We start from the raw sequence: 13,448 nt of genomic DNA, 5'->3' as shown, positions 1-13,448 counted from the left end.
TGGGAAGAGTTCGGTTGACTACGCCATAATATTAATAAACTCGTGCACATGTTAAAATTGAGGAGTTCTGGTCTCAGATCTCTTATTATTCAACTGTTACACTTTGGGCACTCACCTGTATTTCTTTCTTTACCTTTTCCGAAATAAAGGATTTTGACTAGATGATACCTTGTAAGTTCACAGACTTTGGGATTCTCTTCACTGCCACAAAAACAACCTTATTGAGGTACCATTTTATTGGGAAGTGATCTAATGGGTCAGAAGGCTCTTAACTAAGGTTTGTTGGTACAGGAGGAGCCCTAAGGGCCCAAAGGGGACAACACCTGGAAGGCATGAGGTGTTTGACTCCTTTCTGACACCAAATGGATAGGAAAGGAGCATGCAGGGGATGCGGATGGCAGAGGTTGCAAACCTGTCCAGACACAGCACTGCTTACACCAAGAACTGAACTCTGGGATCATTTGGTTGAGCATGTGAGCATAAACTTTGAAAAAAAAAAATATCTGCACCAATGGTGCCATAAACCCCTGAAAGATCTAAATGAGAAAGGACATCTTAAAACATTGGATGAAAACACACTGGTGTTTCATCCAAAACTTTGGATGAAAACATACAGGTCCATTTCCAACCAGGAAACCACTGTAGGGCTGAAAATGAATCATGGCAGCTATAAACTGAAGCCCTGTATCAGACTAATCAGACTTTTCCATTCTTTATCTACTGGCATTCCGGGACAAGACTGACCCTTTGGACTGAACAAGCCTCCAGGGTGCTTAAGTAATGTGGGGAGCAGGGATAACTGAGATCAAGAACAAGAAATATGAACTTCCTGTTAAAGAGAAAAAAGGCGGCCTGTGCACATCGCTGGAGAGATGACACAAAGACACAGGGGACTGGATCTGTACCTAAAGCGGGTGACATGGGTAACTCATATCTGGTTGGGACTATCCAAGTCTAAACAACGTTCGCAGACTATGACCAGGATGATTTCGATCACTACCAGAATGCCTTAGGCCGGAAAAAAAAAAAAAAAAAAAGAGCCCTGAATAAGAAAAGGAAATGCAAGTGGAGAAGGTGAGGCTTGCAGGGTAGGGGGAAGGGAGAGATGAAGCCGAGATGGCAGGGCCACCACAGGAATACCTTCTAGCATCTAGGATTTACAGGGTCCTCCTTTTCTTTCCATAAAGAGGACCCAGAAGTGCTGTTGGACCAAACTATACCTACTGTCTATTAATGAGCTAGTAATTTTACATTTCTGAAGACCTCCAGATAAATATTCATCTCAAAATGTCTATACCAGCAAAGTCACCAGAAGGCATTTCCTTTTGGTCCTCAATTTACTAAGGGCCTGCAACACCAAATTGCTTTTGTGAAAAGGTACAGTAGCACAGCCGGCTAGAGGTCAGTTAAATCTTTTTAAAATGGGGACCAAAATTTCACACTAAATAAAAACTAGTTGGATAGGAACTTAATCTTGAATAATAAACCCAAGAACTTATTAAAAAAATGGATTTATATTGGGGCACCTGGGGGTTCAGTTGTTAAGAGTCTGCCTTTGCCTCAGGTCAGGTTCCCAGGGTCCTGGGATGGAGCCCCATATCAGGCTCCCTGCTCAGCAGGGAGTCTACGTCTTCCTCTCCAGCTCCCCCCATGCTTGTGTTCCCTCTCTTGTTATCTCTCTCTATCATAATAAATAAAATATTCTAAAAAATAGATTTATATTATGTTTAACAAAATTTATGCTAAATTACAACTATGCCTTAATTTTTTAAAAAAAGATTGATTGCATGTGATTTTCTTTTTTTTTTTTTTTTAAAGATTTTATTTATTTATTTATTTGACGGACAGAAATCACAAGTAGGTAGAGAGGCAGCCTGAGAGAGAGAGAGGAGGAAGCAGGCTTTCCGCGGAGCAGACAGCCCGATGTGGGGCTCGATCCCAGGACACTGGGATTCTGACCTGAGCCGAAGGCAGAGGCTTTAACCCACTGAGCCACCCAGGCGCCCCGCATGAGGATTTTCTTAAAAAGGGGATTATCATTTTTCTTTTTCTTTACTTTATTTTATTTATTTATTTTAGAGAGAGAGAGACCACCTGCGCTAGTAGGGGGAGAGAGAGAATCTCAAGCAGACTCTGTGCTGAAAGTGGAGTCCAAAGCGGGGCTCAGTCTCATGACTCTGAGATCATAAGCTGAGCCAAAACCAAGAGCTGGATGCTTAATGGACTGAGCCACCCAGGCGGCCTGAGATTATTATTGTTCAAACAAATTGTGTGATAGCCTCATAAGACATAGTTCACTTGATGTCCAAGCTTGGCTTTTTCAGTGTGGTCATAAAGAAAGTAATTTCAAAAAAAAAAATCTAGGACATTGTTAACTTTCCAAGGCTTCCCTTAATCTTCTAATAATCAAATTATTTTCTGCCTAGGGATATATCCTTGGCTTCACCCATACTAGATTTCTCTTCTTCAACTGTTCACAGGTTAACTCTGCCAGACTTGTGTTGTTCAAAACTTTGAGTGTGATTCCAACAATTTTCCAACATTACTTTCATCGGTTTTATAAATTCCTGAATCTCTTGTTTTTGTATTTAAATTTTGTATGTTAACAATATCTGACCATCAGCAAGAGACAGGCCACAAAGGCCTTGCCATGAGGAGCTGAGAAATACTCAACCATTAAGGTGGGATGGTTGTTTGTCATGTCATTAATGAATAGTTTCTGGTTTTGATGGTTTCTGCTTGCCTCTGACTTTAGCTTCCCTGTGATTCCTGCAGCCCCATAACTATAGAGACTCCTGTAATGAATACAGGATTAACAAGGACTCCCTACAGTTTGAAACTCATATTGTCTCAGAGACTAAGTTCTCCATCCAACTCAAAAGCCAATTTAGCCTTTCATATATGCACACTGGAATAGGATAACTTGTTTGCAACTATAGTCACTCTCACTTGCGAATGAGTTTTATGACAGATGCATCCTGGGTTGTGAGTATACCAGAAATCTACCTTCCCTTCTAGCCAGAAGGCAATGGCTATCGTGGCAGCCACCTGGGCACTGCAAGATCACTAACTGTACTATAGGATGAAGCAGGGCACTGATTGTAAACCCCTTCTGCCTCTTAAAATTCATGACAAGGTGACTCTCTCTACATCAGTGAAGACACGTTTCTGGGTGGGTAGTTCCAAGTGTGCTACAGTGGGGAGCTAGGAGCACTGGTAGGAACACCGACAGATCCTTTTCCTTGCCAGAAGCAACTTCTAAACTCAGTACTACCTGGATATTTATCTCTGTTTAGTTTCACTGCCTGATTTCTTTAGATATACTATGGTTTATTTTTGAATATGGAGTATACCAGCAATTATTCATGGTTGGGACATAGTTTACCTTGATCCTTTGGTGGAGACAATTCATGTGCTTAAGTCATTTAAAGCAAGCAAACCAGGCATGCAGGAAGAGAACAGACAAAAAAGAAACAAAAATACCAACTTCCTTAGTTAATTTCTAATGTGTGTACTCTAATTTCCAATTATGACTGAAGGCTACCTCATTTTTTGTCTAATATACAAATATATTATTGTAATAATGAGGCAAATGTTTTTTCCATGTTAATGCTGAATTATTGTTATTCCTAAAGAAGTACAGAATGTATTAGACCTGAGGTTGCCAGTAACCACTGAACTATAACTTAAATGGTTTTATGTTTTAAAAAGTCAATGACCACATTTCCATTACATGAAATTGAGGCCATATTTATAGAAATCGAATTCACATCATTAAAAAAATTGGATCACAAAATAAATTTAAAATTCTAATAACGTTTACATACATTTTAAAAACAATATTATAAAAGCTACATTAAGAGGATCCAGAACTATCATCCAGCCATAAACAACTATAACACTGGAGAAAATACAGGAAACAGCTATTTTCAGACATTGTACAACAAACAGTGTTGGGTTGTTCTTCCTAAGAAAGGAAAACAAATGAAGATAACTCTACCATTGACAAAGCTTTCTGTTTGGAAGAACCTTCTGGATTTCGATGCAAAGGAATGTAATGCAAAGAGAGCCTGGCTATCTTTATGAGCTGAGGAGACAACAGATGTGACTTTGGGGGAGTTCAAGGTAATCTGTGAGGCAGAAATACTAAAAAATGGAGCCAGGCAGAGAAAGAGCTGTAGAAATAAGCATGGGGCCCTCCAGAGTTTTAAACCCTTTGTAACTATCTTAAAAGAAAGTCTCAATAAAACTGATCCCAAGTAACAAGTGCTTACCAGGAAAAAAAAAAAAAAAAAAGCCCAGTGCTCATTAAGGGAATATAGTAAAATGAGCACCCCAAAAAAAATGAAATTTATAATTCCCAACATCCAATAAAAATTCAGAAATCATGTAAAGAAACAAAATTTGACTTAAAACCAGGGGAAAAATTAATCAATGGGAATAGACGCAGAAATGGCAAAGATAATGGAATTAGTAGACAAGGACCTTAAATGATTGAAAATTAAAAGATTCAGATTTTAAAATCTTATAATCATGTCAAAGGATATAAAAGAAAGTATGAATACAATGATGAAAGAGGGAAATTGGAAAAAAGATCCAAAGGGACCTTGTAAAGTGAGAAAACAGTATCCAATAAGAAAAATACAACATGATGGGATTAGCAGCAGGTTAGGCTCTGCAAATAAATAATTGACTGCAAAGAGGACTTGCAGAGAATTTTGCAAGGCCCTGGAAATGTCCTATATCTTATCTCGATTGTGGCAGTGATTACATTTTAAGTGCCTGTAAACTTCAAACGAATCCATTGTACTGTGTACAAATTAAACCTCAATAAAACTACCTTTAAAATAGTAAATGAAAAACACCAGATATAGAAGAACAGATGCTGTGGGCATCCATATGCATGAAACTTCTATAACTCACCTATGGAAACAGAAAGCAGATCAGAGGTTGCCTGGGGGTGGGCTAGGGGGAGGGCAGGAGAATGGACTGGGATGAGAGTGATGGGAATGTCCTAGACATTCATTATAGGGGTGATTACATAGATGTATACATTTGTCAAAACTCATCAACATCTACACTTAAAATAGACACATCTTATTTTATGTAAATTACACCTCAATAGGTTGGAGAGAAAGAAATGGCTGTATTTAAGTCTTACTTTGAATGTGTTTTGAGGGTAGGTGGGATTTTTTTTCAGCAGGTCTGAACTAGTCAAGGCATTTTAAAATTCATCCAATAATGTCTGGACTGAAGACACACTGTCTTATTCTTTGTAGGTCTCCTTATACTGAGAACAAATATTATTTAATGCCTCACAGAACATCAAAGTGAATTCAAAGTGAAGGCTATCTGTTTCTGAAAACCTTCGTTATCTATATCATCCTCAGAGTGAAATGCCTTTACAAATCTTTAAAAGGTAAATTTCAGGGCACCTGGGTGGCCCAGTTGGGCAAGGGACCCTTGGTTTCTTCTCAGGTTGTGATTGAGGTCCTGGGATGGAGTCCCCTGTGGGGCTCCACACTCAGGGAAAGTCTGCTTAACACGTTCTCTCACTCTTCCTTTGCCCGTCTCCCCCTCTCTAAAATAAAAAAATCTGCTAGAAAATAATAAGTAAAGGTAAATTTAAATAACAAGTCTTTAAAAAGTAAAGAAAAGGACAGCTAGCTGGGTGTTTTTCACCTCCTTGGCTTGTCAAGGTTGTTGGTGTCCTTGATTATCTAGTCATTTAGGAGTCAGAAATAGGAAAATATTGAGGTGCCTGGGTGGCTCAGTGGGTTAAAGCCTCTGCCCTCGGCTCAGGTCATGATCCCAGGGTCCTGGGATTGAGCCCTGCATTAGGCTCTCTGCTCAGCAGGGAGCCTGCTTCCTCTTCTCTCTCTCTGCCTGCCTCTCTGCCTGCTTGTGATCTCTGTCTGTCAAATAAATAAATAAAATCTTAAAAAAAAAAAAAAAAAGAAATAGGAAAATCTTAGTGTAAGGCCTGCCATGGGTCACTACCCTGCTCTCCTATTCAAGATTGAAGCCCTGGATCCCCCATTAGATAGAGAGTAAACTTCCAATGATGTCTGGGATTGCCCTCTGCTGAAGGGAACTGCCTGGCCCAAGCTCACACTTCCCTCTCAAAAGAAGCCCACATACAATGCACAGTAAATTGGGGCGGGGTGGGGGGCAGACCAAAGGTCTGGCCTCTCTGCCTCAATTCAGGACAACTTGGAAGGGCCATCCCAGATCTACAGGTCCCTGTGGGACCAGCCTAGTTCTCTGCTGCAACTGCAGGGTGGCTCAATTTTTCCCTCTCCCAATTCTGCTTCCTTCATTCCTCACATTCCTTCTTCCACAAGGTTCCTGGAAGAACCTTCCAGGAAATCTCTTGTGCATGGACCTTCATCTGCCAGTCTGTTTCTCAAGGAACTTAACCTATAGCAGTCAGTAAACAGGAGGGAGAATCACCTATATCTGATGTGATCTCTCTATGACCAGGTAAAACATAAATACCCAAATTTCACTAGCTTTCTTCATTACCATAGTTAATTGATTATAAAATATAATCTAAAAATCTCAATCACAATAACAAAAAATAGCTGGGGATGTCTAGCAATAACCACAAGACACATGTAGGACATATATGATAATGTGGTACTAGAAATCTATTTTTAAAAAAGTGAACAAATGGAGGGAAGTATATATGGTTCTCATGTAAGAAAACTCAATCCTGATAAAGATAATGATTCTACCTAAATTAATCTATAAATGTAATCCAGATTTGAAATTTGATCAAAACAATACAAAGTTTGTATTTGTATACAAACTACAAATATACTATTATAAAGATACTATAAATTATATTATAAATATAGTATATTTATGTAAATATACTATAAAATATATTATAAATATACTATAACTATACTATTTGTATACAAACTACACACACAAAGTTTGTGTAGAAGAATAAACATGGGAAAACAGGGGAACGTTTTAAAGAATAGGGGAGATTTGGGAAAGAGTGAAACTTACCCATGAAATATTGTAATAATATAAAGATGCTATCACTTCCTCCAGTGGTTGGTAGGCCTTTGTCCAGAGGCTGACTCCTTCCATTGTGCTTTTCCACCTCCTCTCTTTCCTATTATAACCACTACCTGTTTATTTTGTCTTTCCCATTCTACTGTAATCTCTCAAAGGGACAATCTATACTTTTCAAGATATGTCTTCAGCCCCCAACACAGTGCTTGCACAAAGTGTTAAATGAATAAATAAATGAATAACCACCTAAAAGTACCATTAAGTCAAATAGAAAACAGACTACAGTGGAGCTTAGTTCATTCCTCCCTTTGAGGAGACATTGTCATTATAATCTACACTGACACTAATGCCATCAAGTAGTAAATAGTTGTTTCCTGCACATATGTCCCATTTTCTCTATGTGTAAATTTATTTACATTTAAAATAATGCATGCAACAGTGCAATACTATTCGGCCATTAAAAAAGAATGCAATCTGTCCATTAACAATGACATGGATGGAGCTGGAGAGTATAATATTAAGTAAAAAAAGTCAGTCAGAGAAAGACAAATACTGTACATGGAATTTAAGAAACAGAAAAAACAAGCAAAGGGGAAAAAATAAGGAGAGACAAAGCAAGAAATAGACCCTTAATGACAGAGAATAATCCGAGAGTTACCAGAGGGGAGGGGTGTGGGCGGAAGGGTGAAATGGGTGATGGAGATTAAGGAGTGCATGTGTTGTAGTGAGCACAGGGTGATGTATGGAACTGTTAAATATTGCACACTTGAAACTAATACAACACTATATGTGAACTAACTAAATAAAAACTTAAAAAATAATAATACATGCATTTGTAAGCACATCCATATATGAACATTTAAACTGCATGTCAGATTACATTCCTAAATCTGCCCAGCAGTGGAGACCTGTAAAGCCCAATGTCTCAGCCCCTCGATGAGAAAAGATACTTTAGACACTATAGCTAAGAAATAAAAGTCAATGTCATGAGATCTATTTTTCCCTTGGGAAAGTCAAGGAGAGGTACCGCATTTACACCAGGCTATGCTGACAGTGTCTAACTACAGTGAATCTTATCTACATAAGCAGTAAATCCCCTCACCCATCAAGCTGGTCAGAGGGCAGGTTTGTTCCACCACTGCTGCCAGCCAAGCTTTCAACCCTTCTGCTACCTAAGAGGTTTCATTTCAGAATCCAGATGATAATGTACCCAAAGAATACAATCCAAGTCCCAAGGAATTTTAACAATAAACCCCTTTGCAAAGCAAAATTCACTGTCCCAACCTAAACTTTCTGGAGAGCCACACAGTGATTTGAGTATCTGTGCCCAAACACATCACCCAAGAACAGGAGTCATCTGGTTAATGAGAGGTTGGAGCTGGACTTAAGGTTACCCATACCCCAAAACACATTTCTTTTTTTTTTTTTAAGACTTTATTTATTTATTTGAGAGAGATAGAGAGAGAGCACAAGTAGGCAGAGCAGCAGGCAGAGGGAGAGGGAGAAGCAGGCTTTCTGCTGAGCAGGGAGCCCAATGCGGGACTCGATCCCAGGGCCTTGGGATCATGACCTGAGCTGAAGGCAGACGCTTAACCAACTGAACCACCCAGGTGCCCCCAAAACACATTTCATTTTAAGTTGGTTCATAGAGTCCCTGCCTACCAACAGATTTCTGGGTAGGTTTTAAATTTCAGCTTTTATCAGTGTGTAGTTCAGAGTTGCAGAATGCCAGCCAGGCAAATGACTTAATGAAAGCAAAATAAATGCATTGGCTCTGACATGATTAAAGAGGTAGTGCAAATTTGTTTTTTTAAGAAAGATATGTAAATCTGATGAAAGAAAATTTAGGGAAACTTGTACTTTAGAGTGTCCCTGAAAACATAATAAAAACTCCCCGCAAGCAAAAGGGTGTCCACATGTGGTCTTTTGCCAACTACCCTTCACATTCTTGCAAATCCAGGGCCTGTGTACCTCTCCTAGAGCTGTGCGAGGCCACAGATTTGATGTGAATGTTATAATGAGGATTCAGACCAGGGTCCTAAAACTTGAAATTAGACTCCCCAAAGTGTGGATCTTCTAAGGAAAATAATCTTCTTGGTGTTTATGTCTTTTGTTGCTTTGGGCCCCAATTCCTTCATAAAAGAGCTTGAAGAACATGCATAAAAGATTCAGGAAAATATAAAAGACCTTGACAACAGGCATATTGAAGAATACGCATAGAACTTAAGCAAGACTGATGCCTTTTTTAATCTCCATAGTAACTCCATGAGGTAGGTATTATCACCACAACAACCCCCAAGATTCAGAAAGAAAATACTTGAGAAAAAAAGGGGTAGATGACTTACCCTAGAGAAGGAAAAGTTAAAAGTTCTCTGATTTCCCTGGGGATGGAAGAAGACATTTCATCTCCCAGAAATCTCTTTGAGTCAGAGATGCCCGGAAATAGCTATTTCTGGGGAAAGCCATCAGACAGAGTCAAAAGTAACATACTAATTCTAAATCCTCACAATTACATGTTGAGAGTTTGCCTAGATATTCTAGGTGCCACCTTGCAATAGGCCAGTTGTGTTGCTGACAGCTTAGTGGATATCAGGGAAAAGACACACTCTCAGTTGGCGCCTCTTATAGCCACATTAATCCAATTGAAGTGTGGTTCTGGAATACAGCCAGTCTACCCCACTGAGGCAAGGCTTGATGGAACAGCAGGCTAGCATGAGTGGACCTGGCCAGCTCAGAGGATGAAGGACGGGAGAAACTAGGTAGTTAAAAAATAACTGTATGGTAAATCTTCAAGCATCACCAATACTAAGAAGACACATGGAGTCCCAGCATCCAGTAGCATAGCTGTGGAAACAAAGGCAGTCATCTGACTCTGAAGGGCTGACAGTGATCTGAATCAATGTTCATTTTAAGCAGAAACCACATGGGCTTCAATGAAAAGATATTAAGCCATAAATAGAGAATAATTGTGGCTGACGCAGAGTCATTAACCAAAAGACAGTTTTCACATTTCCAGAGTAGTCACAGTAGCAAATATTCAGTCTGCCTCTCTCTTCCAGCCCCCAAAAAGACAGAAGATGAATTCCATCGTAGTCCCTATTTGAAAGAAGGATGTCCAGCTACAGAGGCAGAGTAACATTCACCAAACCAGGAGAAGACACCCCACAGTCAATGTCTAAATTGTATAGCCCAAATGGTAAGTGCCATAATAGTGCTGGGGAACAGCAGAACTCCTTAAGGGAGAACTGGACCCTGAAGGGTAAGTGATTTAAATTAGGAGAGAGGCAAGATTCCTATGGAGGGAAAGCAGCATAAGCAGAGACATGTAAAAACTAAAAAGAGCCCTGGACATTGGAATATTGAGAAAACTAAATGATAAAGACTGGACCCATAAAGAAAACATTCCCACTTGATGATCAAATCTGTGATTGTCAAACAACTTGAAAATTTCTCCAAACAGTTGTTGCAGAAATTAACGAGAGAGCCTGTGGGAACCTCTGGGCCACCAACCTCATCCTCCCCACCAAGTATGTTTTAATCAGAACATTCAACTTTGATCTGTTTTATATATTCAATTTCTGCATAAGATTTCATTTTAGAATAAGATGTCTTTTAAAAGTTTAAAGATATTATAAGGTTAAAGGGGGGGGGAATGTTATAGGGCCCCTAACAATGAGAACCAAGGTAAAGTACAAAAATCATAGTTTTTAAAAAAAAAAAACAAACTTCAGTGAGCTTAATTTCAGAAAGTGACAAATTCTTCCTAGAAGGGAAGAGATCTGTAGTGGCTTCATACTACCTAGGGTGGTTGGAAGAGGAATAATCTTGTACAGAAAGGAATTGAGAAAAGCCAATTGAACTTCAACACACATGTAATAATCAGAGGCTCCCTTGATGGACTACAGTCCTGAGGAGCACCTGTTAAAGAGCCAACTCTTTCCTAGAGGCTCTCATCATGTTTAAGGGAAAGTCCATCCAAGACTTGAGGTGGGAAAGGAACTCAAAGAGAGACCCCTCTGAGGTACATACACATTCTCCAAATACTAGTTAGTAGTATACTGAAGGCTAAAAGAAAAGCAGGGAAATGGACAGAAATCCCTGGAGCCACAGGAGGCCTTCACTGAGAACACAGCAACACTCCTGTGATGTCTAGGATTAAGACAGCAGAGGTGAGAAAAATCCCTTTGAGATACTCTGGACCTTCACTGAATGCCTGTAGTGACCCTTCAGAGTTTGATGTGGGACAGAAAGCTGGTGAGATCTCCCAAGGAGTAAAAGCCTGGAAGTGGGACAGGAACAAAGAGAACTCTGCAGAAGCCCCAGAGTTGGCAACCGAGTGTGGTTTAGAAAGTTGGTGGCTAGACTGTGAAGCATAAAAACAACTATGGAGTTACATCAGTGCTCAGATCCTATCCCCTACTGAAGGGAAAATCCTGTTGCTGCCTTCCAAACATTGAAGCTGTTGACTGCTAAATGACTCTTACTTGAGTTATGACAAACCCTGTACCAGTTCAACTAGATTAGATTGACTTATCTTCCCTCACTAGCAACCTGTCCAAAGAAGAAGGAAGCTCTTCCTTATTTACTTTATTCTCTATTGTTGTTTTATGTACAGGATTTGGCATGGCATCATGGAGTCCAAGAACTGCAAAGAAGCAAGAAATATGTGTTCTGTGATCAAGAGAAGAAGTAGTCGATAGAAGTAGACCCAAAGATAGCCCAGAGATGGTGGGGTTACCAGACAGTGACCTTAAAATAACAGTGATTAAGCATTTTAGAGGATCTAGATGGAAAAATTAGACAACATAAATGGACAAATGTGGAACTTCAGCAGAATTGGAAACTATAAAAAAAGAATCAAATAAAGATACCAGAAATGAAAAATAATGTATCAGAAACAAAGAAACCATTCAATGGAGAAGAACAGAAAACTGAACAGAAGAGGAAAGAATTAGTAAAGTTTATGGCAAGTCAATATATATTATCTAAACTAAACCACAAAAAAGAGGTGGGAAAAATGGAACAAGCATCTAATATGTTCGCTACAGGATGAAACAGTATAAGATAAATGTAATTGCAGTCTTAGAAGAAGAATAATACAGGATGGGATGAGAGAAATATTCAAAGAAAAAATAGCCTAAATGTTCCCCAAATTGAAGAAATGCATCAAGCCACCAAGGAAGTTCAGATAATGTTAAATAGTTTGAATACAAAAATCACATCCATCATATAATAAAACTGTTAAAACTCAAAGATAAAGAGAAAAAATTAAAACAGCTAAAGAAACAAAATGTATTACTCAAAATTCATAATAATACAAATAATGGCTTACCTATCTCAGAAACAGTGGTGACCCCAGAGACATCTTTAAAATGCTGAAAGAGGGGGCATCAGAGTGGCTCAGTTGGTTGGGTGCCCAACTCTTGGTTTCAACTCAGGTCATGATCTCTGGGTCCTGGTCAGGCTCTGCTGCTTAGCAGGGAGTCTGCTGAAGGATTCTCTTTCTCCCTCTCCTTCAGCCTGTCCCCCAACTCATATACACACACTCTCTCACTCTCTCTTAAATAAATACATCTTTAAAAAAAAAAAAAAAGTTGAAATGCTGAAAGAAAAATGTTAGAACTCTCCACCCAGCAAAAATAACATTTTATAAAAAGGAAAAAAAAAAGATATTTACAGTCAACACATTTGAGAGAATTCATTGCCAGTAAGTGAGCACAACAGAGAAGTTCTTTGGGTCAAATGGAATTGATACCAGATAAAAGCACAGATCTGCTAGAAATGATAAAGAACACCAGAAAGATGTTTTAAAAAATCAAATATTTTGGGGCACATGGATGGCTCAGCCATTAAGGGGCTGCCTTTGGCTCAGGTCATGATCCCAGGGTCCTGGAATTGAGCCCCACATCAGGCTCCCTGCTCTGCAGGAAGTCTGCTTCTCCCTGTCCCACTCCCCCTGCTTGTGTTTCTCTCTCACTGTCTCTCTCTCTGTGTCAAATAAATAAATAAAATCTTTAAAAAAATAAAATACTTAGGAATAAATGTAAAACAATAGACAGAAGTCCTCTACAATGAAAATTTAAAGATTTTTATCCAGAAAAAAATAAACAAACCCTAGATAAATGGAGAGATAGGTCACGTTCATGGATTACTAGACTAAATATAGTTAAAAGGTCTGTTTGAAGACTTCCACTCTGGCCCAGGTAGAGAAACATGATTTACCCTCCCATCTGAAACAACTAAAAAAAACTAGGCAAGATATATGAAACAACAATTTTCAACACATTGGGTATCAGGTAACAAAGAAAACTGATTCTCAAGAGATGAGTTCTTATGCCTGGCCCAGCTTATCACCTTGTATTTCCTGGCCATGACACGGGGAGGCGTGACCGCAGTGGAGGCCAGCAGATTCCCCAAGG

Source organism: Mustela lutreola, chromosome 6 (genome assembly GCF_030435805.1).
Source record: "Mustela lutreola isolate mMusLut2 chromosome 6, mMusLut2.pri, whole genome shotgun sequence".
Lineage (NCBI taxonomy): Eukaryota > Metazoa > Chordata > Mammalia > Carnivora > Mustelidae > Mustela > Mustela lutreola.
The sequence above is the reverse complement of the archived record's forward strand: the minus strand, read 5'-3'. Positions refer to the sequence as shown.